Source organism: Bos grunniens, chromosome 19 (assembly GCF_055505025.1).
Source record: "Bos grunniens cultivar Pamir isolate PY7600 chromosome 19, Bosgru_T2T1.0, whole genome shotgun sequence".
NCBI classification, from domain to species: Eukaryota; Metazoa; Chordata; class Mammalia; order Artiodactyla; family Bovidae; genus Bos; species Bos grunniens.
In genome coordinates this window covers 183,743-206,710 of record NC_141183.1, presented here as the reverse complement: position 1 = coordinate 206,710, position 22,968 = coordinate 183,743, and the positions used below count along the sequence as shown (strand labels likewise).

The window sequence follows — 22,968 nt, the reverse complement described above, 5'->3', positions numbered from 1 at the left end:
AAATTGTTCTGAAAACTAAAGGAAAGATAATGAGTTATAACAAGCCTATAGTAAATATACTGTGCGTCTCACCATAAAATTCCACAGATGCTAATTTACCAACATTACTCCCAGCCCTAACGCTACATGAATTCAGTTTCCAAATATTTATTTTCTTAGAAGATCAACAAATCAAAACTGTACCAACCTAACAATGCAATTAACAGTTTCAGTGTTTGACTAACAATTCAGTCACAGTTATCTTACAGTGATGGAAGTTTAAGATTATCAATATTACTTAACATCACAGGAAACAAGGGCGGACTCGTCCCTGCACAGCATGTAAGCGAGCTCAGTGGCCATGCCTTCCCCACCCTCCAGCTGCCAGGGCGCCTCAGCAAAGGGCTCCTCCAGAAGCCGATGACACCAACTGTTTCTGCCTCAGATCAGGGGAGCAGGACCGCAGGTGGAGGAAGGAGAAGAGGCTTTTTTCTTCATCTTTTTTACTTTATACACTTAACCATGGCTCAGGTTTGTTTACCATGGCATGCCATCAGTTTTACATAAAAATAAGTAATTTTGTAAACCTATATTATTTACACATATTGCTCACTGATAGGAAGCTCGCCTCACAGGAATATTTTCATACAAGATCCACAGAAGAAAGCAAAAAGGCAAATTCAGATGTGCAGAGAACACCTAAAATATGACATAGAAATGACAAAAATCACAAACATTCACACTTCAAAATGGTTCAGTCAAAAAATATGCCATGCATTCGTTGAAGAACCTAATGATGAATCAGGGGTTTCTGGGGTCAAAACAAGTTGAACACACCAACTCTGGTTTTACCAGATAACTTCCTGCTCTTGGAGAAACTGACCCAGTACCACTTACATGAGCAAACCAGTTAATGTGATTGTTTAGTAGTATGTTGAAAGCTTTCAATGTGCTTTAGACAAGTGGTAGCTTTACAAAAAAAAGAAGATATATGCACACATATGTATACATATATATAGAAATTAAAAATCTTCATGTTACATCTACTATTTATTACTGAAAGAAAAATATTAACTCTGTTAAATTCAGGTTAACTCAGAGGTATTATCCCAGCCACCTCAGAGGTAACAGACCACTAAGTTTTATGCTGCTCCTAGCCAGCATTATAGAAATCACCCTGACTACAGCCAGTAACTTAAATGAACGTAAGCTGGAGGAGCCACACTCTCCACACATATCATAGTTCCCGCCTAGAAAACATTTCAAAATATTACTCGGAAATCAAATATTTGCATGTATACTTATCTAAGTTGATGGAAATAAACAACCATAACAATCTGTTTATAATTTTTAAGTAGCTCCTCTGCCTCTCTTGTTTGCCAAGTTGATAAACTTGGCCCCAAATTTTCTATGCATTTAAAACAATAGGCAAAGGACCTTATTTCTTGTGCTGGGCATGTATCTGGAGTCTTAAAAATAGAGTCGGACAGATAATGAGAGGCTTATTTGCATTTGATATCAATGCCGTGCCTGCTTCTTAAACAGAGAAAAAACTGCATGTGTAAGGTCTGGTCTACCTATTTGTAGAGCCCTCCTCAAAATTCTTAGCCTTTCGTGAGCATGCTCTATATTCTTCAATTCCACAAGGCACTTTGCAAGTAGGAGTGATTTCTACTGTTATTTTGGCATCACTCCCTTTTCCAGTGAAACACTGGTCTGTCCATAAATTGTGTACAGACTTTGAAACAATCCAGTCTGAGTATTTATGGTATCAGAAATGAAACTTCTTGGTAATAATCGCAAAATCCAAGTGTACCAGCTGATAGAGAGGTACTTACTGACTCCCCAAAACTACAGCCTTCCACGAAATAGTGTCCTACTCCCCAGCCAAAAGGACAGACTGAAAAAGCTGTGTCTTTATTCACGTCAAAGACACAGACTCTCACTTCACCCAAACTTCTACACTATGGCACTTCCCATTTGAGAATGCTTTGTGTAAAAACCTGCTTGGTGGCCAAACACCAGCTTCACTTTGAAGTGAATATTAACACTTCACAGGATCTACAGGTGTGAAAATTGTGGAAAACGTCTTTGTGGAAAATTTCTTAACACAGTTCAGGCCAAACAACACTAGCCATATAAGATTATCTATTTCTAAATATTCCCTTTTGGATTATAAACAAACATCTCCATAGGCCAGAAAGTAGATTAGGTGATTCTTTCCACAAAGTAATATGTAAATTAAAAAAAACAAAGGTACACATTGGGAGATCTAAGCCATGAATATGCCTCCATCAGTAAGCTGAAAATAAATTTTTAAATCCATATTTGCTCTAAGAATAAAAATAAAAAATATACGTGATACACACAAGCACTATTGAGTTTCAAAACACAACCAAACGTGGTATGTGCATTTAGAAAAGGATCTTAGTTTATGTCCACCTTCCTCTCCCAAGTTTTTTTTTTTAAGGCAAAAATGTCAATTGTATGCCTCAATCTCGAAAAAAATAAAGCACAGCTTATTCTTCTAGACATGTGATAGAGAGGATTTCAAAATACAAAGGCTATCCAGATGTATTAAAGGAAAAAAAAAAAAAAAAACTGCAGTAACCAATCTACCAAAACTTACATGTTCTCAATAAAACATAGTAAAGTATTTTTATAGACATACACACTTACACACACTGTATAGTACATCTACAATGCCTAAAATTTTTTTAAAAAAGATATTTTTTTCAAGTTGAGAAAACTGCTTGTGAAGAATGTAAAATTAGCAAACCACTCTCCTTCTCCCCAGTGCTGTTCATTGACATGTATCAGCGCTGTTCTGTAAATTCAAAGCCTCACAAGTTGGCTTAAGTAAAGCAACACTCTGACTTCACATATTACATGTGACCAGAAAACAATGAAAAGCCAGTCTTCTCCATAATGTTAACCAAAACTTAATACTATTATAATTCAAAATAATTACGAGAGAGACCAGCATTATTCCATTTTTCAGAAAATAAAAGCAGGATTTGCCTAAAATAATTCTTTCCAATGGAAAGGGTGTACTTGACACAAGACACACAAAATCCACATACACAATCACTGACACGCGATGTACAGCAAGTGATAAACACCACGACACAGATAAAATTAAGACATTCAATTAAAGTTACACAAGGAAATTTAAATAGGCAAACTATAATTACCCCTGGAAAAGACACTCATCAAGGATGGCTCCAAATAACATTTGGCTCTGGATAAGCTCCACTACCGTTGTGTGTGCTGGAGTCCCTGAAAAGTCTGTACACTTGACACAGTCTTCTTTTCTGAATCCAGCTCAGCCTCTACACCCATTTGACAGAGGGACTCATTTGAAAATAAAGATAGTCCCATCCAATTACTTAGCTTCAGTCTTACCCTTATGACTTGATTAAAATAAAGAAGGAAAAAGGGAAATCATTTTTAACTGCAGTCTCACCTTACACATCTCACCAGCACTGTAGTTCTTTAGTGATCAATTACTTCATCCAATTCCTGAGGCAAACAGAAAAGTAAAATGTGTCTGTACAACACCAATAAGAGACAAGATAAGTAGTAGCAAACGTTCTATCAACGTGAAGTGAAAGGGCACCTAAATTTCAAATGGAAAAAGCTACCAAAATGGTACAGTATGCAGCTTTGTTAATGAGTCTGTTTTACTTTAAAATAAAAAAGAATAAATTATAAAACGCCCTTAAAATCCAAAACATAAAAAAGTCATCTCTTACAGACTGGACTTTCAAAAAGAATTAAAAAGAAGAGACGAAGGGGACGAAATCCTTTCATATGAGTTTAAGGAAGTGCAAAATTCAGAACAAGCGAGCCAGGACAACTCTACTCCCCAACCCCCTCCCCCACACCCAACTCTAGAAATCCACTATGTCTGGAGTTATACATTATTATATTAATGATTTGCCTTAAAAGTGTAAGTGGCGAGGGTGAAGGAACAACAATTCTGAATTTCAGACAAAACCTGAGGATCTCAATCCAAGAAGAATCCTAAAACCCTGATTTCCAAACCGGGCTGGAGGATCCTCAGCAAAGGAGAGGGTACAGAAAGCTCAAATAATTTGGGGAGAGAGGAATCAAAGTTCCTTAGATGAAACTGCAGTCCTTTAGCTCTAGAAAAGGGGAGTCTTAGAGCAATCTCCGGAAAGGATCGTCTGTTTTTATTTTTGTTGATGTGCTCGTGGGCCAATGAGAATTTCCGAGGAGGGGGCGGAGAAAGGGGGGGGTAAGAAAGTGAAGCTCAGGAAACAACCCCCGGCTGGGGAGGCAGGGGCCCCCGGCCCACTTTTCCCGGCCCCCGCCCCCACGCGGGCAGAAGTCCGATCCCAGAGGGGCAATCGAGCGGGGCGTGGGAGGCCCGCGCGCTCCCCGCCCCCAGCGGCGACCCCGCCGAGGGGCGCGAGCCTCCCGGGAGCCCGGCGCGGACGAGCCTGCCGCGGGCCCGCGGCGGGGTCCGCGAGGCCTGCTCCGAGGCCTGGGCGGAGGGCGGCGCGGCCCCCGGCGGAGGGGAAGGGGATCGGGAGGGGAAGCGGCTGTAAACAGCCCCAGCGTCCGGGCCTCGCCTCGACGAGCCCCGCTTCCCAGGCCCCGCCGCGGGCCGCCCGGGCCCCCGGCTCGCGCCGGGGCCGCCCCTTCCGGGGCTCGAGGGGCCGGAGGGGAGCCCAGCGCCTCTCCGGAGGGCGCCGGCAGCTCGCGGAGCGGTCCCGGCGGCGGCGAAAGGGGAAGTCAGGACTTACCTGTCATTACTTTCTACGCCATCTTGGATCCACTTGTCAACGTCCCCACAAAGCATTGTGGGTAAGAAAGAGCCTTTAAAGTGACTCCCCTCGGCCCCCGACTCCCGCCTCCGCCGGCGCCGCCCCTCCGGCCGCACCTCCGGCGCGGAAAGTTGCCCGCCGCCTGCCGCGCGGCCCCTCCCCTCCGCCGGCTGTTTGCGTTTAAAATCCGCCCCCATCTTTAAAACGGGGCTCCGGGTCTCTGCGGCCGCCGCCGCTCCCGGCCTCCCTTCCCCCACCCCTCGCGTCCACGCGGGCTCCGGCGCCCCCCGGGGCGGACGGACACCCCAAGTCTGCGTCTGATCGGCCGCGGGCTTCCCGCGCCGGCGGCGAGGAGCCGCTCAGATTCGTCTGTGCGCGCTGCTGCGTCGGTTTCGGCCCCGGACCCTCGCCGCCCGCCGGCGGGCTTCTGCTCCCCGGGCCGGGGCCCGAGCGCCGGCGCTGGGCCGCCGCGTACGCGGACGGAAGGTGTGTCCAGCCGCCCAACGGCCCGGGACCCTGCGGAGGCCGGCTTCGCGGCGGGGGCAGGGGGCACGAGGCGAAAAGCAACTTTTACCCGCTTGCGGCTCCCTTCCGCGGGCTCTTCCCGGGCCGGCACCGCGATCCGCGACCCTCAGACGGAGCCCCCTCCCCTAGGAATGTGGCCTCTCTCGGCCGAGTCCGCCCTTCTGCAGTCCGCGCCGCGCGCGTTCTAGGACTTCCCCGGGCAGGTAACGGGGGCGCCGCCTGCGCGCTCGGGCCGGGGCGCAGGGGCGCAAAGGGCTCGGGGGAGGGTCCCGGCGCCGGGCCGGGGAGAGAGGGGGAGCGCGCCCCGCGGTCCACCTGCCGGGTCCCGGGGGTGGGGGGCGCTCTGAGTCGTCCAGGAGAGCGACCCCGCCGCCCACGCCCGCACCCCGGCTGCTGCCCGAGGGCCCCTCGCGGGGCGGCGAGACTGTCCCCCACGCCCTCCGCCCGCATTCCTTGGCGCGGGGTGGGCCAAGCACCGGCCGGCGCCCTCGCGCCGCGGGCCCCTTGCCCCGGGGAGCGTAGGTCAGTCTGCGGAGCTCTCACTCATTGCCTCTGGGCTGTGCTTTGCAGACTTTGGGGACTCAGATTGCTCCTCCCCACCCCCAAGCAGATTTTTACAAAAAGGTGTCCAAGGGAAAATCCTCCAGGACATCGAGACTTGCGAAATTGTATTCTTTGTGAATGCTGTTGAAAGGCTCTGAAATTAGAAAAATGCACAGGCATTAAACGCCCCGTTCAGTGCAAGGGGAGGGCCTGGGGCCTTGGGGTCCACCCAACTTTTCCGCTCCTCCAGACCCTAGGAGAAGCCTCTCTCGAGGAACCTGGACGCTTGCTGACATAAGCCCTGCCCCCGGGGAGTTAAAAACTCCACCAGGCAATCGTCCCGGCCAAAAGAGAAGAGTGGGGTGTAGACTCATTAAGAGATTGGCCCGGGGTCAGCAGTGAGGGAGGGAGCGAGGTAATGAGTCACTCCAGGCCGGCCTCCCCTGAGTCACCGCTTCTCTGAGCTCCGAACGAGTTGGGAAACTGGAGCCTGGAGTCAGGTTCTTAGACAATCCAAGCCCCACCGTCCCTGCTGCCGGGAGGGGCATTGACCCGGGGGGCGCGGAGGCCGCGCTGCTCTCGACCCTCTAGCCCTTGCCCGCTGGGAAATGGACCGTCTCTCTGGGCTAGAGAAGGCTCCAAAGACTCCTCTCCACAGGGTAGCCAGTCACTCTGTTTCCAGTCCCACTTCTGCACCTGGCTACCCACTCCTGTGCACTGATTTATTGCTTGCCCTGTGTTTACCCGGGACGTTTATATGTGTGGTCTGAGTTTCCTATAATTCAGCACTCAGTAAGCGGAGGACAACAACTGTGGCCGGACCAGCATCTCTTCAGTAGGTACTTTTCTTGGCCCTGTGTGGGCCTGGACCCAGAGAAGAGTGATGTTGGCGACTTGCACCCATTCATCCAATCCAAGGTACATCCGGCCAGTCCTCCTCCAAGACTGTGACCTGAACTAGAAAACCCTACAAAGTCCTCTCCCTGCCTCTACTTTGCCCCTGACAGTCTCTTCTCCATCTGACCAACCAACCCAGCGAGGTCTGTGCAATGTTAATTGTATCACCTGACTCCTCAGCCGCAGGGAAGGTGTCCCCAACACCTTAGAATAAAATCAGAATTCTAACTAGCCTATGAGCTCCTGGGACTGCCCCCTCACCATGACAGCACACTGTCCTTCTGTGTCCCCTGCAAGCCTCCCTCCAGCTGGATCCTTGTCCCCCAGATGGGACGATCATCATCTGTTCAGCACTCAGGGCGCAGCTCAGATGCACCTCCTGGAAGAGACTTTTCATGATTCCCTTAACCAGAGCGGAGTTAGAAATGTTCTTGTCTGTGTGTTGGTTGATTGATTGTTAGATCTGCCCAGGGCCTTGGAGAATGAGCTGCATAGGGGCACAGGCTTTGTCCGGCTTGCTCACTCAGCGCCTCCACCAGGGCCTGGAACATACAAAAACATTTCAGCAAACATTTGTTGAATGAATGACCAAACCTTAATGAGAGTGAGGGGTGGTGGTGAGAGTGCAGAAGCATGGAATGAGCAGCTGAAGGTGGGGCGCACCAGAACACTCGGATTATACACAGCTGGAGGCAGGCAGGCAGGATTGGAGTTAAAGAACACAGACTCCTTGACCACCATTAATGGGACTCCATTCTGATTCTAATCTGATGAGCGACAGCCTCAGATAACTCCCCAGTCACCCCTCTTTGCTTCCTGCATGTTTTCAGCCCCACAAAGGATGTGTCTTCTTCCTTGCAGCCCTGCAGCTCAGCCCTTGGGTCTCTCTTACTCAGCTACACCGCCTCCCCTTCCCATCCAGCCTGTGCTGTGCGAAGTCACTTCAGTCATGTCTGACTCTGTGGACTATACCTCCGAAGCTCCTCTGTCCATGGAATTCTCCAGGCAAGAATACTGGAGTAGGTTGCCATGCCCTCCTCCAGAGAACAGTTCTGACCCAGGGATCAAACCCATGTCTTTTATGTCTCCTGCATTGGCAGGTGGGTTCTTTACCATTAGCTCCACCTGGAAAGCCCTTCTTCCAGGCTTGAGGCTTTAAATACCATCTTTACCCTGAGAAAGAACTCTAAACCTGTAGTTCAAGTCCAAAGCTTTTTCCTGAGCTTCAGACTCTTAGCCGACAGCTTCTTAGCATCCCTACTTAACTCTCTGATAGACTCTCTGATAGACTCTCTGTAGACTCACACTTACACGTCCAGAGGGGCATTCTTGACCTCCCCCGACAAAAGTGCTCCACCACGGTCTCCCCAGCTCCACTATTATAACTCCGTCCTTTAATTGTTCAGGCCACAGTCACTCCTGTCTTTCAAACTCCATCTTTAATCAGCCTTCTTTATGGTCCAGCTTTCACATCCATACATGACTACTGGAGAAACCGTGCATTTGAGTAGACAGACCTTTGTCAGTAAAGTGATGTCTCAGCTTTTTAATACACTGTCTAGATTTGCCAAACCCTTGGAGGAGGGTATGGCAACCCACTCCAATATTCTTGCCAGGAGAATCCCCATGGACCGAGGAGTCTGGCAGGCTACAGTCCATGGGGTTGCAAAGAGTCAGACACGACTGAATGACTAAAGCACAGCACAGATTTGCCATAGCTTTTCTTCCAAGGAGCAAGGGTCTTTTAATTTATTTTCACTTATAATAATCTTTATTTTAAAGTCTGTTTTGTCTGATGTGAGTACTGCTACTCCAGCTTTCTTTTGATTTCCATTCCATGGAATATTTTTTCCAGCCCCTTACTTTCAGTCTGTATGTGTGCTGGGAAAGATTGAAGGCAGGAGGAGAAGGGGATGATGACACAGGATGAGATAGCTGTATGGCATGAGTTTGAGCAAACTCCAGGAGATAGTGGAGGACAGAGAAGCCTGATGTGCTGCAGTCTAGGGGGTCACAAAGAGCTGGACACAACTTAGTGACTGAACAACAACAATCTATAGTAGTCAGATTCTTAAACAGAAAGCAGAAAGGGTGATTGCCAAGGGGTAAGGGGAAAGAAGAATGGGGATTTGTTAACTGGATATACAGTAGAGTTTTCAGTTTAGTGAGACGAAAAGACTTCTGGAGATTACAGAACAAGGTAAATGTACTTAACATTACTGAACTGTACAACTGTGAAATGGTAAATTTGTTACGTAGTGTTTAGCACAACTTTTAAAATTTTTGATGGTTAAGATGGTAAATTGTGCATTTTACCACAATTTTTAAAAGAAAAACAAAAATGTAAAAAGACAAACCATGCAAAAACTACCAAAAGAAAGTAGGCTTTATGGCAAAAAAAAGCATTGCTAGAAGTGAGGAGGGACACACTATGAGAAAGGTATTCATCACCAAGAAGACGTAGCAGTTTCGCATTTGTGTGTGCCTAGCACACATGGCCTCACCACATACGAGACAAAGGAAGGAGCATGGGCAGAGTCACGAAGAGGTGGAGACAAACCTACAAGTATCGTGCGAGATGTGCGTATCAGTAACTGTTCAGAGGAGCAGATGGAGATGGTAAGAAGCAGACTTGACCTAAAAGATGCATAGTATAGATAGATAGATACAGAATCACAGATCACAGAGTTTTCCCAAGTAGGCATGGAATGTTTATGAATATGCTGGGCCATATAGCAAGTCTCAACAAATTTCAGATGCTCTAAGTCATATAGAGTACATTCTCAGACAGTGATGCAATTAAGCCAGAAAACAAGAGAAAAAGTAAGTAGAAAATATCTACATATTTGAAGTCTATATATACTCCTGAATAACTGATGGATTTGGGAAATCGCAGTGGGAACTAGAAAATATGCTGAAAGTTTTGAAACTTACATCCTGTAATCAAGATGTCATTAGGGCCATGCTAACTTGGAAAGTTTTTTAAAGCATATATTAAAAAATAAGCTTGAAATACAAATAAAGTACTTTTCATGAGAAGTTAGAAAAACAGCTAATTAAGCACAAAGAACGTGCAAATAAATGGAAATAGTCAAAAGTTAATTGAAAAGTGATAAAATGATAAACCCCTCATGGGGGACTAATTAAAGCACAAATAGCAAAAAAATGAAAACATTTGTACAGATTTTTCAATCATTAAAAAGATAATGAGAATATTATGAACAGCTTTATGACAATAAGTATGAAAATTTGATTGAAATAAACAAGTTTCTTGAAAATACAGTTTTTCCAAACTGGCACAATCAGTCCTACATCTGACTGGTCTTAAATCCTCTATTTTAAATTAAGTCTATAATTTTAAATCTTCCTACAAAGAGAACTCCAGGCCCAGACAGCTTCATCAGTGAGTTCAGTGAGTTGTGTTTAAAGAAAATATAGCACCAATCTTCTTTTCAAAGAATAGAAAAAGGAAATAGTCCCTAACCATTCTATGACGGCCACACTGCCTTGATACTAAAACCTAGCAAAGACATTACAAAAATATAACAACCTAATCTCACTCATAAACTTTAAAACTAAACAAATGATCAGCAGAATGAATCCAGCAATGTGTAAAGCTGATGTACCTCACAACCAAGGTGGAGTTTTTGATGAATGTTACTTTGGTTTGACATTCAAAAATCAGAAAAAGATGTTGAATAAAGTTCAGCACTACTTATGATTTTTCTTGATGTAAGTACTAGCAAAGTAGGAATAAAGAGGAATTTTCTGAACTTGATAAACGGCGTACACACTCTTCAACAAACACACTAAGTAGTGTACAGACGTGTAAGTATCTTACCAAGTAGTGAAATGCTAAATGCTGTCCCTTTGGCTTGACAGCAAGGATGCCTACCCTGACCACTTCCATTCACTATCACAATGGAGCACCAAGCCTGTGCAATAAATAATCCAAAAACAAAAAACAACAAAAAAACCCTGAAAGGTGTAGGTCTGAAATGGAAGAAAAGGTGTTTACAAGATAACCTGATACGTGTGTTTAAAAACCCACAAATGCACAATGAGAATTAACAAGTGAGGTTGGCAAGGTTGTTAATATTCAAATGTATTTCTACATGCTAGTATATCCTGTATAAAGCAATAGTCAGAATACAAAAAGTTTAAAAAGAGATTTACACACGTACAGCAATGTCTATAGCAGCGCTGTTCAATGACCAAGGCATGGAAGGTGACTCAGCCGCGAAACACAGTGACATGCTGCCCTTTGCAGCAACGTGGGTGGGCCTCGAGGGGACCATGCCATGCGAGGGGAGCAGGTAAAGGAGGTTAGTGTATGACAGGACTTACAGGTGGCGTCTCATGCCATTCGAGGGACGTCATGTAAAGGAGGTTAGTGTATGACGCGACTTACAGGTGGCATCTCATGCCATTCGAGGGACGTCAGGTAAAGGAGGTTAGTGTATGACTCGACTTACAGGTGGCATCTCATGCCACGCGAGGGACGTCAGGTAAAGGAGGTTAGTGTATGATGCGACTTACAGGTGGCATCTCATGCCATTCGAGGGACGTCAGGTAAAGGAGGTTAGTGTATGACTCGACTTACAGGTGGCATCTCATGCCATGCGAGGGACGTCAGGTAAAGGAGGTTAGTGTATGACACGACTTACAGGTGGCGTCTAAGAAATAACACAAACGAACTTATTTACAAACAGAAATAGCCTCTCAGTCATAGAAAACAAACTTACGGTTACCAAAGGGGAAAGTGGGGAGGGATAAATTAGTGGTATGGGATTAATAGATACACATCTCTATATGTAAAACAGATAAACAGGTATTTACTGTATAGTACAGGGAACTGTATTTAATATCTTGTAATAACCTGTAGTGGAAAAGAGTCTGAAAAAGTGTGTGTGTGTGTATATATACACACACACATATATATATGCATGCATCACTTTGCTGTACACCTAAAACACGATCATTATAAATCATCTATAGTTCGATTTTTTTAATTTAAAGGTGATCACACAAAAAAAGATAGCCTACACAGTGGCAAAATATTGGCTACATAAGAATATATGAGTTGAAACACATACCAGAATTCCATGCAAAACTAAGCATTCTGGGAGGGAATGAAGGAAAGCCTGAATAAATGAGAGGGCGCCATGCGTGGCAGACGGGAACCGTCTTCTAGTTGCCCTTCAGGAAGGAACTTTCCGTTCAGCTGTGCAGGTGTGGCCTGCCCGAAGCCTCCAGCTGCAGAGAGCTCCCTTCCCTGAGGTGACATAGGTCCCAGAGCTGCATACAACCAGTGAGAAGCGAGGCAGGGACATACTTAGGGCCATTTCTACCAAATACAGGACACCCCAAAATCCTGAGCAACTCCCTGCTGCCTTGACTGGAGTTCTGTGGGGCCGGCGTTACTGTCTGGCCCCTTCCTAAGCCTTATCTTGCTGCCTTCGCTTCCTCCCACAAGTGTTGATCCCTCATAAACATTGTGCACCTCAACTCAGCCTCTGAAGACTAACCTGTGATAGCTGACTCAGGAGAGGTCTCAGAGAGCAAGTGATGAGATGGGTTCAGAGGAGGCCCCCCACCCTGGTGGAGGCAGGTGGGTCTCAGGCAGCGCTCTGCACAAGGTGCTGGTTCAGTTGTTCACACTCTGTTGGTACATGAGGGGGTGTGTTGGTCAAAGTGAAGGCACTGGCAGATGTAGTGGAGGAAGTAGTTGCTGTAGAAATGATTGGTTTGGATGGCCATTGGTGTGCATTGTCAGTGTTCTACGGAAAGACGCCAAAAAGCTGAAAGTAATGAGCAAGTGAAAGCCAGGTGTGAAAGCTAGAGGCCTTCCTGGTTGCATGAAGCTCTCATCTACAGCGACAAGGCAGAGAAAGCTGAGGACCTAGACCATGAGCATCAAGCACCCAGCAAAGGCACGTATCTCATGCCAAGGTCAGGCCCTGGATGGGATGGAGACAGATGGGAGATGATGATGATTTTGACTCCCCAGCTTCCTGTGGACCTTCCGAGCCTACAGAAGTGGCCCATCCCCAAACCCGCTGGAAGAGCCAACACTCCCAACCTTCTGGAACACAACACAGAAGCCTGCCCCTGAGAAGAGCATGGGTTCCCTCCTGGGTCACTAGGCCTATCACTGGCTGAACTCGCAGTACATAGGGTTAGGGACGCTAAGGGATTACATCCCACAGGACCTGCAGGCCCTCACCAGCACCCAGGAACTGAACTCTAAGCTCGATTGATCAAGGGGCAGAATATAAAACTGGGTGAAGAAAAGTCTGCTGGCTTGGGAGGGCTCTCTTGACATGCAGGATCTAACCTCTTGAGGATCCCGGGTCATACTCACTATTAGAAAAGTAGAAGTTCATGGGTCACCAGGATAGGAGGTGGGGCAGCGAAGGGCTTTAGGGTGAACTGTGCAGACCTGCAAATAACCAGATACATCCCACCTCTTTTGGGGAGGGACCGCTTCGAGCTGGCAGCACCTTGGGGCCTGGCTGGGCTGCCGGGTGCTGCTTTGCCTGGGGTCATACTCTGCCCGCCCTGCCCAGGCAACCTGCACTGTAACTCAACATGGACATGCAGCCCAACAGAGGACACTCTGACAACAGTAAATGCCCCAGAGCAACGCACTAGGGCAGCCAGCGCTCTGTCTGTTCTGGGTCAGATTGCTTCCTCTGCCCAATTCTGGGTCTTGCCTTTTCCCTCGTAAACTTTTGCCATCCAAATTCCACTAAGCGTCTGTTTCTGCACCGTGACCTGCGTACCATACTCCTGGTTTTTAAAGACTCGGAATGTTCAAGAGGTCAGTTCACTGCTAAATGCTCTATAGATTATATGCAACCATATCAAAATCTCCAAATATTGATCTTTATGCAATATTTTTTGCACTATAACACATTTATTTCCAAAGAGTATTTCCCATAGTAAGTTTTTGAAAGTAGGAAGTTAACAAATGTTCTGTGGGGCTGTATTTAAGGATTGACAGATTTGGAAGAGAAATGCTTTATATACTATGCGATATGTGTGTGTGTGTGTGTATGTGTGTGTATATATATATATTCAGGACAAATGCAAACATTATTTAAAAAAGTAAAATAGACAAAAAGATACAAACACCATAGAATGGTAAAGCAATTCTGAATTTATTAGGAAATGCTGAGGGTGAGAAATTATCAAGACACTCTTGAAGAAACAGGAGGTAGGTGGGCGTGCTCTACCAGATACGAAAACAGTGTAAAGCTACGGAAATGAAGACAATGTGGTTTGGATACAAATACATAAAAAGAATAGAGAACACAGACACAGTTCCTTTTTGAGTGCTTGATTTCCTTGAAAGGTGGAACTCTAGACCTGTGGAGGGCGTCTTTGTCATTATATGGTGCTAGGACAGTTGGATATCCTTACAGAAAATGGAACCTGACCACCCCACACCATAAACAAAAATTAGCATCAGGTGGTTTTAGATCTAACTCTGAAAGACAAAACACTAAAAGCTTCTAGAACAGTGCAGATGAAGAGAAAATGGAAACATTCTATGACCTGTACTGTCTAATACAGGTAACTAAAGGAGTGAATTTTATTTCATTTTAATTAATTTTCACTTAAATAGCCCCAAGTGGCTGCCAACAGTTCAGAATTAGAAGATAATATTGAAGACTGTCTTCATGACCTGAGGATATGAAAGACTTCTTCAATGGGATACAAAAACCACTAACCAAAAAGAAAAAAACAAAAACAAAAAAACTGCATTAAAGTTAAGAATTTCTATGCATTTAAAGATACCATGATATACTTCAGTAGAGGCACAAAGGCACGTTAGAGTAGGAAGAGAGTTTGGCAGGCAAAGGGCTCATCTCTGGAGTATTCGAACAACTCTCAGGTCAAAAAGGAAAAAACCCTGAAGAAAAGTAGGTAAAAGATTTCAACAAGCAGTACATCAAAGAGAATATCCAAACGACCAATTAACATGTTTAAAAGTGTTCAACCTCATCAATAATCAGGGATAGACAAACTGAAATCATAATGAATTATTACAGCACACCCAGCAGAATTGCTAAAATCCAATAAAAAATTGACAAGGCTAGTGATAAGACTGGAACAAGAGAATCTTCAAATGGAGTTAGGGAGAGTTTAAATTGGTATGACCACTTTGAAAATCTGTTTGGCAGCATCTGCTAAATGGACCTGCACATAATCCACCATTTCACATTAGGAATATGCCTAACAGAAACATGTGAACTTGTACACCAAAAGACATGTATGAGAGTGCTCATAGTAGCATTATTTGTAACAACCAGGAGTTGGGTAGAACCTGTTAGCCACAGCAGGAAAATAATCAAATCATCATATTGTACAACTTAAATATATACAGTTTTATCTGTCAATTATAACTATATAAGCTGGGGAAAAGCTACATAAAAGAGTATCCATACAAAAATAAATAAACTACTGTAAGTTACACAATGGCATGCTATGCAGCCATGAAAAAGAATGAACAACTGTTACATTCAACAGCATGAACAAATCTTACAAAGGATGCTAAGCCTAACACACTTTATTACAAAAGAGTCCGTGCCTTGTAAATCTATTTATACAAAGTTCAAAATGCAAGTAAAATTAAGCTATAGTGTTGAAACATACACATTTAGCAAGGCGACAATTGCGATAAAATTCAGGGTTGAGATCACCTTCACAGGGAGGTAAAAAGCACATGTGAGCGTTCTGAGTGGCTTGAGGTGACGTTTATGACATGGATCTATAATATGCACTGTTGTCTTAGTTTTTTTTAAGCCTCAGTGATGGTGGCGCTAGTGGTAAAGAACCTGCCTGCCAATGGAGGGGACATAAAAGATGCAGGTTCGATCCCTGGGTCAGGAAGATTCCCTTGGCGGAGGAAATAACAGCCCACTCCAGTATTCTTATGTGTAGAATCCCATGGACAGAGGAGCCTGGCGGGCTACAGTCCATAGGGTTGCAAAGAGTCAGGCACGACTGAGGCAACTTAGCGCACGCACACGATACTCTGTGAAGGGTCCTAACATTTACCTGCTGGTCCCTGGCCAGACTGGTATCAAGGACAATAATCTGGGGGACAAGAGACAGTGGAGACTGGGCACAAGGTGCCAGTCTGCCGTGGGGCAGCAGAAGCAGCCGTGTAACACAAGCAGCTCTGGGCTTTTCCTTCCAGCCCCAGTGAAGGCAGATGGAAGGCGCGATCCTTTAGTCTAGTTTCATGGTTCTGTTAGGGGAAGCACAATGATTGAAACCGCCCACCCTGGCCAGGCACCATAGTAACCATTTGCATGCGTTGTTTTACGGCAGGAGGTCCTGGTAAGGAACACAGACCTAATAAGCCACCACCAACCAGAAGAGTTAGGGAAAGGTCAAAAGGAGATACCACGTGTCCGACCACCTCCCAGAATCCTTCTCTTTGGCATCCATCTTGGCTGAACAAGGCGTGCACCACCAGGAAGGACTCTTGAGTCAGAATGATTGGCAGAAGACAACCCGGAAACTAATCCCATCACCATAAAACCCTAGACTGCAAGCCGTGTGACAGAGCTGTTCTCCTGGGTTCCCTTACCCTGCTGCTCTCCCCCGGGGGCCCTTTCCAATAGAATCTCTTGCTCTGTCAGCACATGTCTCCTCGGACAGTTCATTTTCGAGTGTTAGACAAGAGGCCGGTTTCGGGCCCTGGAAAGGGTCCTCCTTCCTGCAACAGTCCTGCCACTCTTCCCAGCTGTCTGTGGGTGCGGCCCCTCAGCTCGTGAAGCAGCTGTGTGGGCAGGGGTTGGGGCAGGAAGGAGGGGCAGTGACTGGGAGGTGTGGCCTTTTCTTTTGGAGTGCCAGAAATGTTTGAAACCAGACTTGGGGGCTGCACATCACGAAGGCGTACTAAATTTGATTAATTTTATGTGAGTTTCATCCCAATTTAAAAACAAATAAAACTCATTGGATAGATTTAACAAACAAAAGACTATATTTTTCTCCTTCCTAACAAAGGAAATATATGCCTTCTGAAAGGAAATAGATTTTTAAAGAATTTCTGGCATCCTCAAACTTGACTACTTGCTTTTCTCAGTTGTTTTTTTTTAGGTTGTACAAAGCAAGTTTTTTAAGGTGTACCACATGATGACTTAACGTGCATACACATTGTGAAATGATTACAATAAATACGTTCATCTCCTAACCTTTTGAGGGAGGAGTGAGAACACTAAAGATCCACTCTCTTAGCTGATTTTGCGTGCTCAGTGCAGTGTTGTTAACCGTAGTTAACATGCTGTAGTTAGATCTTTACAACTTCATCTTCTTATAACTGAAAGTTTGTGCCCTTTGACCAACCTCTCCCCATTTCCCCCACTCCCCAGCCCCCGACAACCACCATTCCACTCTCTGGTTCTAGGAGTTTGACTTCTTTAGATTCCACATGTAAGTGAGATCACAGCGTGGTTGTCGTTCTGTGTCCAGCTAGTTTCTCTTCGCATCCTGTCCTCTGCGTGCATCCGTGTTGTCTTGCCTTTCAGCCCTTTCTCACATCTGCCCTTCCCGTCTCCGCTGGCCAGGTATGCATATTTGCCTCTGGCTTTCTGACCTCCTGCAGCCTCTCCGGAGGGCAGTCGCTGCTTTGCTGAGTCTGCATCTCTGCTGGCGGTCCTCACAATGATCTTGACAGGAAGCTAGGCTTCCTGGGTCCTGAGTCAGCAGAGTGGAAAGGAAATGAAGGCCACAGAGCAGTCAGAGAGGAAGCTGCCACCCTACAGGCAGAACTGACACTTCTCTGTAGGTCTGGAAGAGAGTCCAGTCCTCTGATTCCAGAACACGGCTCCTGAAACACTGGCTCCTGGGTCAGCCAACCCTGAGCAAGTCTTCTGCCTCTCTCTGCAGTCATTTGCCCAGATATAAAGTGGGAATGGCTGTGTAAGGATCTCAGGCATCAACAGCCATGGCCTGGATAGAAAAAGTCTGCACAAGGGCTAGCGCTAACTCCTTTCAAAAATTTCTAAGTGGAGAGTTAAAAAAATACCCATCTATTTTCTTCCTGCTTTTCCTCTCCATGATCTGGTTAAGAACTGATATCAAAAGAGCAAACAAAACAAACCTGAAACACCCTAGTAACCTATATTTTGGCATTTTGCAGTTGAACCAAGATTTCTTTCACGGGAAAGTGGCACTTAAATAGGATAATGTGTTTAAGGACATTTCCTTCCTAGACCTGATTGTAACTGGCAATTGTATTTAGGGCTCGCAAGTCTAACTCCCCTATTTTAGTCATTGAAGGTTCAAAGTGGAGCTTTTTCATATGCACAGCAAGAAGTACCCAGTTTAGTGATGAATTCTCATGTGGCAGCCTGGTCTTTAGAAGCGTTAGGGTGTACTGGAAAAGCTTGAACTCAAAGGTGGGTGACCCAGGCTTCAGTTTGGATGAGTCCCTGGGCTGATTACTTCGCTTTCCTGGGCTTTCCTGCGTGTTAGATAGGCACATTAGATTAAATGGTGTTTAAAGTTCCTTCAGTTCAATAATTAAGGATTCCTAATGTCACCCCCGGAAAAGGCAATGGCAACCCACTCCAGTACTCTTGCCTGGAGAATCCCATGGATGGAGGAGCATGGTAGGCTGCAGTCCATGGGGTCGCTAAGAGTTGGACACAACTGAGCGACTTCACTTTCATGCATTGGAGAAGGAAATGGCAACCCACTCTAGTATTCTTGCCTGGAGAATCCCAGGGACAGAGGAGCCTGTTGGGTACCGTCTATGGGGTCACATAGAGTCGGACACAACTGACGTGACTTAACAGCAGCAGCAATGTCACCCCCCCAAAATAAAAAGGAGTCATGAGGGTTTGGGCTAAGAACCAGCCAGGGGGAAAAATAGGCCCTTAAGGTCCTTTTTTTTTTAAGTGTGTTTTTTAATTACAAGTCGAATTTCACTTTCAGGGAAAAAACAACCCTTAGGCATTTTATGTTCTGTTTGGTTTAACTTTAATCTTTCTCCCCAGCAGATAGCTCTTCAGTTGAAGGGCTTGGGGGAGGTTTCTCACACTTTCCACCTACAGGCCAGTTTACATACCACAAGGGACTCCCTGGATTTTACCGAAGGTCGCTGCCGAGAGAGAAGGGGTCACTTTAAAGGGACTCGCATGGATCCCTGGCGCCACTTCTGACACTGCGGGGCTGGTGCAGCATGAGGACGGTGGCACGCGCAGGGCTGAAATGGGTTCCACGCTCATGACCAAGGGCTTGGCCTCCTGCCCTGTCATGTGTTACGAACCAAGCATGTGTTGCTCTCAGTGTGTTTGTATTGGACAGGCAGTCTGCAGTGCTTGGGTCTAGACTCAGAGACCCCGGGACCCTCCCGCTGCCTTGTCACCTCTTTGATTGGTATCTTGCCCACCCCCCACCTCACCCCAAGGCTGTGTTTCTAGAGAACAGATGAGGCCACATGGGTGTGACGTCCTGGGAGCAGGCGAGGCCCACGGCGGCTTAAACTCTTCAAAGGGCTTCGAGTTCGGGTCTAATTGGTGTTTTGCAAAACCTGCAAACGCGCATCAGTTTTAGATTTGGGAATTATCAGCACAGGCAAGGTCCTCCATCGTGAAATTCTCCGGAGTAGGGTGGAGCAGACTTCCATAAAGCAAACTCCAGTCTCCCCAGCCTTCTGTGAAAACATTTGTACCCAAAGAAGAGTCCCTTCCAGCTCTCGGATGCGGTAATAGAATCATTTTTCTCTAAATGAAGTGCTTTGTGAACCAGCTTGCCTATACCTTCGGAAACTTCAAGTGCATAATTTGACCTCAGTTCATCTTTTTGCCCCATAGGCTTGGTTGAAAGGTCAGTATCCCCGCTGATTGTCCTCACAAGGAAGAAGCCTTCCAGCCATTGTGATGTCCCTGAAGACGGTAGCACAGCCATGGATCAAGTTATCAGGAGTTATTAGAATTCCTACTTGCACAGAGTTGGATTTCCTTTCAGTGTAGCCTGTTTTATTTTTCTGGCCCTTGTGCTGTGCTCGCTCACACAGCTTAGTTGTATAAAGGCTTCCGTGACGTCAGGAGCGCATCCAGCACTACAGATGACCACTGGAGGCGGACGATGGTTCCTGACCCCAGACCCAGCTCTGCTTCCCGGAACTCTGCTTATAGATGAGGAAGAGGCCTCAGCCCCAGGGACCGCAGAGCCAGCCGCCAGTGGCTCCAACAGCTGGACATCACCCTCCTGCTCTTTGCCCACCCCCCGCCCTTGTTCAAGCCCTCTTGTGCTTTCTTCCCATCTTTCCCTTTTCCCTGTTTCCCGACTCTTCCTTTTCTCCCTATTCAGATGGAGTGGTACTCAGTTAAGCAGAGGCCGTAGCTGTGTTTCCTCTCGCGTCCTGGCGTCCGTGTGGTCGTTTTCATTTTCTCCTTCTCTTTGCCAGCAGGGCTTGTCTCCACTTCACCGTCCTTGGCCACCTACCCAGCGGCCTGTCCTTTGTGCCACCTGGCGGCACCAGCGCTGTCTCTGAAGTCATGGTTGCAGGACTTTCCTCATAGAGGACATATCTCACCTCAGAACACAGGCTTCTTACATGTCCCGATTACCATTCTCTTCCTCTCTAATTTTTGGATGGAACTTGACGGCCCAGACTGCAATGCACAGCCTCTCCTGAAGCTAGAAGTTGCCTTGGAACAAAGGATGTTACTGAAACTGTTGTGCAGTGTACAGAAAGTGTCCTTAAATGGGGGTCGTGGATGCCTTCTTTGTTCCTTTCCAGTTTCTGTTGATTAGAATGGAGATGTGCTGCGTGGAGCTTGAGTCCCCAGCTTGGATCATGAGAGCCCAGGCTGCACACATGCGAGGGGTGTAGCAAGACACGGTCTGAACCTCCCTCCAGACCTGCCCAGTTCTGTTACCCGAGGGAGAAACTAAACTTCTATCACATTTGACCACTATTATTTTTTAAAGATACATATCCAGAGATACATTCTAACATACGGAATTTATAAATTCATATTGCACATGTCACATTTATCTGTACACAGCAGAGGACGGGCCTTGCCAAGAGAACAAGTAGAAAGGTAAGAAATTCTAATGACTCCAAGTCATTTTGACAAGTTTTCATCTTTACTAGACTCCTTTGGTGTCACAAATGACATCCAATAATGGCTTTAATGATGAAAGACAGAAGATATTTTAACTTTCCTAATCTTTTTTGAGGGAGTGGGGAGGCTGGTAATTACAGACTTACAGCAAATCGCAAACGTAGTACAAGGAGTTCCATCCAACCTTCACCCGCGTTCCCCAAACGGTAACACTAGCACATCCACGTTGTCATTGTTTGTATGTCAATTCTCGTCTGAAACGTTTGAGAATGAGTTGCAGAGACACTGCCCTTCTACCCATGAAGACTTTAAGTGGGTATTTCCTAAAAACAAGGGCTTATGTGCAAAGCAACCACAGGAAGACAAGCAAAATAAAAAAATTCACCCTCATACAATACTATTAGGTAACCTATAGGCTTTCTTCAGATTTTACCAATTGGCCCAATAATGTCCTTTAAAACCCCAAAAGACAAGAGAGAACCCCAAATTATATGTTGCGATCAGTTCTAGTGTCTTCCTAGTCCTTTTCAACCTGCAGAAATTTCTGTCTTGCCCTGTTTTTCCGAGCCTTGACGTTTTTGAGGAGTCAGTTATTTTATGAAACGTCCTTCCATTTGGGTACTTCTGATGATTTTCTCACAATTAGATTCGTTTTTTGTATTTCTGCACCAGAATCTTCCAGAAGTACTGCTGTGTGTCTCAGCGTGTCGTCTCACGAGGCACATATGGAGGCCACTGTCCCATTCCTGGGGGTGTTGATGCTGATTGTGGGTTGGAATGGTGTCTGCTCTGAAAAGTTACTCTCTTTGTAAAATTAATAAGCACCTTTGAAGAAGGGCCCTTGGACCCAATTCCAGTGTGTCTGTGTGACATACTGTACACCAACAGGCAATTCTTAGACACCAGTGGGGTGTGCAGGAACTCAACTCCACTCTGACACTTTGGAAATAGAGTCAGGCTCATCCCACAAGACGGGCCTCTGCTTCAGATGCCAGTCACAAGCCCAGGTTGTTTTCACCTGTGCTTCTGACCAACTGATCACAAATCAGAGGCTCCCACACCCCCTCCTTGGGTTTCATTAAGTTTTTAGAATGGCTCACAGAACTCAGGAAAACTTGTTTGCTCACCAGACTACAAAAAGGGTATTAAAGGATATGAACCAGCCACGAGATGAGATACACAGCATGAGGTATGGGAAGGGGTCCCTCCATTCTCACACATCTCGTGTTCACCAGCCCAGAAGCTCCCCAAACCCTCTCCTTCGGGGTTTTTTTTGGAAGCTTCCTTAGACATGATTGATTAAATCATTGGCCATTGGTGATTCATTCCACCTGCAGCCCCCTACCACTGAGACAGGGGTGATACTGAAGTTCTAACCCTCTAATATCATGGCTGGTTTTCCTGGCAACTGATGCCCACTCTTGGGTGGGATCCAAAAGTCACTTTCCCCAGAGTGTTTTCAGGAGCTGAGGAAAGACCAAACATCATCCCACTGCTCTTATAGCTCAAGAAATCCCAAACATTTGGGGAGTGGGGAGCCAGAACTGTAGATGAAGTCCAAATATATGAGAAATAAATATTTTAGTGATCTGAATGATCAAATACTTATCTCTTTTAAATCATGATGTTACAATCTTGTGGAAAGACACTTTGAGACTGTGTAGTTGTTGTTTACTCACTAAGTCATGTCCGACTCTGTGACCCCATGGACTGTAGCTTGCCAAGCTCCTGTCTGTGGAATTCTCCAGACTAGAATACTGGAGTGGGTTTCCATTCCCTTCACCAGGGGACCTTCCTGGCCCAGGGTTAAATCTGTGTCTCCTGCCCTGCAGGTGGATTCCTTGACATTGAGCCACCTGGGAAACCCGAAATTGGGTAGATATCCCGCTAATTCTTCAACTTTCACCCACTAACTTGAGCTTCCAAGCTTCCATTCCTTGCATGAAGAAAATATTACTTTAATGGCTGCCCAATAGTGACATGATAACACTTTTTCTCTCATATTCTTTCCCAAAGAGGATTGAAATTATTTATTTTAAGTTTTTAGTTTATTTAACATGGGTTCGATTCCTGGGTCACGAGGATCCTCTGAAGAAGGCATGGCAACCTACTCCAGTATTCTTGTCTGGAGAATC

General features: G+C 45.9%; 1 protein-coding gene across 29 annotated transcripts in view; it reads right to left on the bottom strand.

Annotated features, from left to right (window-relative positions):
* HELZ (helicase with zinc finger) overlaps positions 1 to 4,800 on the bottom strand; it is a 152,661-nt gene extending 147,861 nt beyond the window's left edge. For 17 of the 29 annotated variants that reach the window (XM_086355704.1, XM_086355717.1, XM_086355703.1 and 14 more), the window contains exons 1-2: positions 4,752 to 4,800; positions 3,446 to 3,501 (exon numbers count right to left, since the gene is read on the bottom strand). The gene's annotated coding sequence lies outside the window, so the exon portion shown is untranslated. The remainder of the gene's footprint in view (positions 1 to 3,445; positions 3,502 to 4,751) is intronic. The other 12 variants (XM_086355709.1, XM_086355719.1, XM_086355710.1 and 9 more) reach the window with 1 other exon arrangement.
* Between the last annotated feature and the right edge of the window lie 18,168 nt (positions 4,801 to 22,968).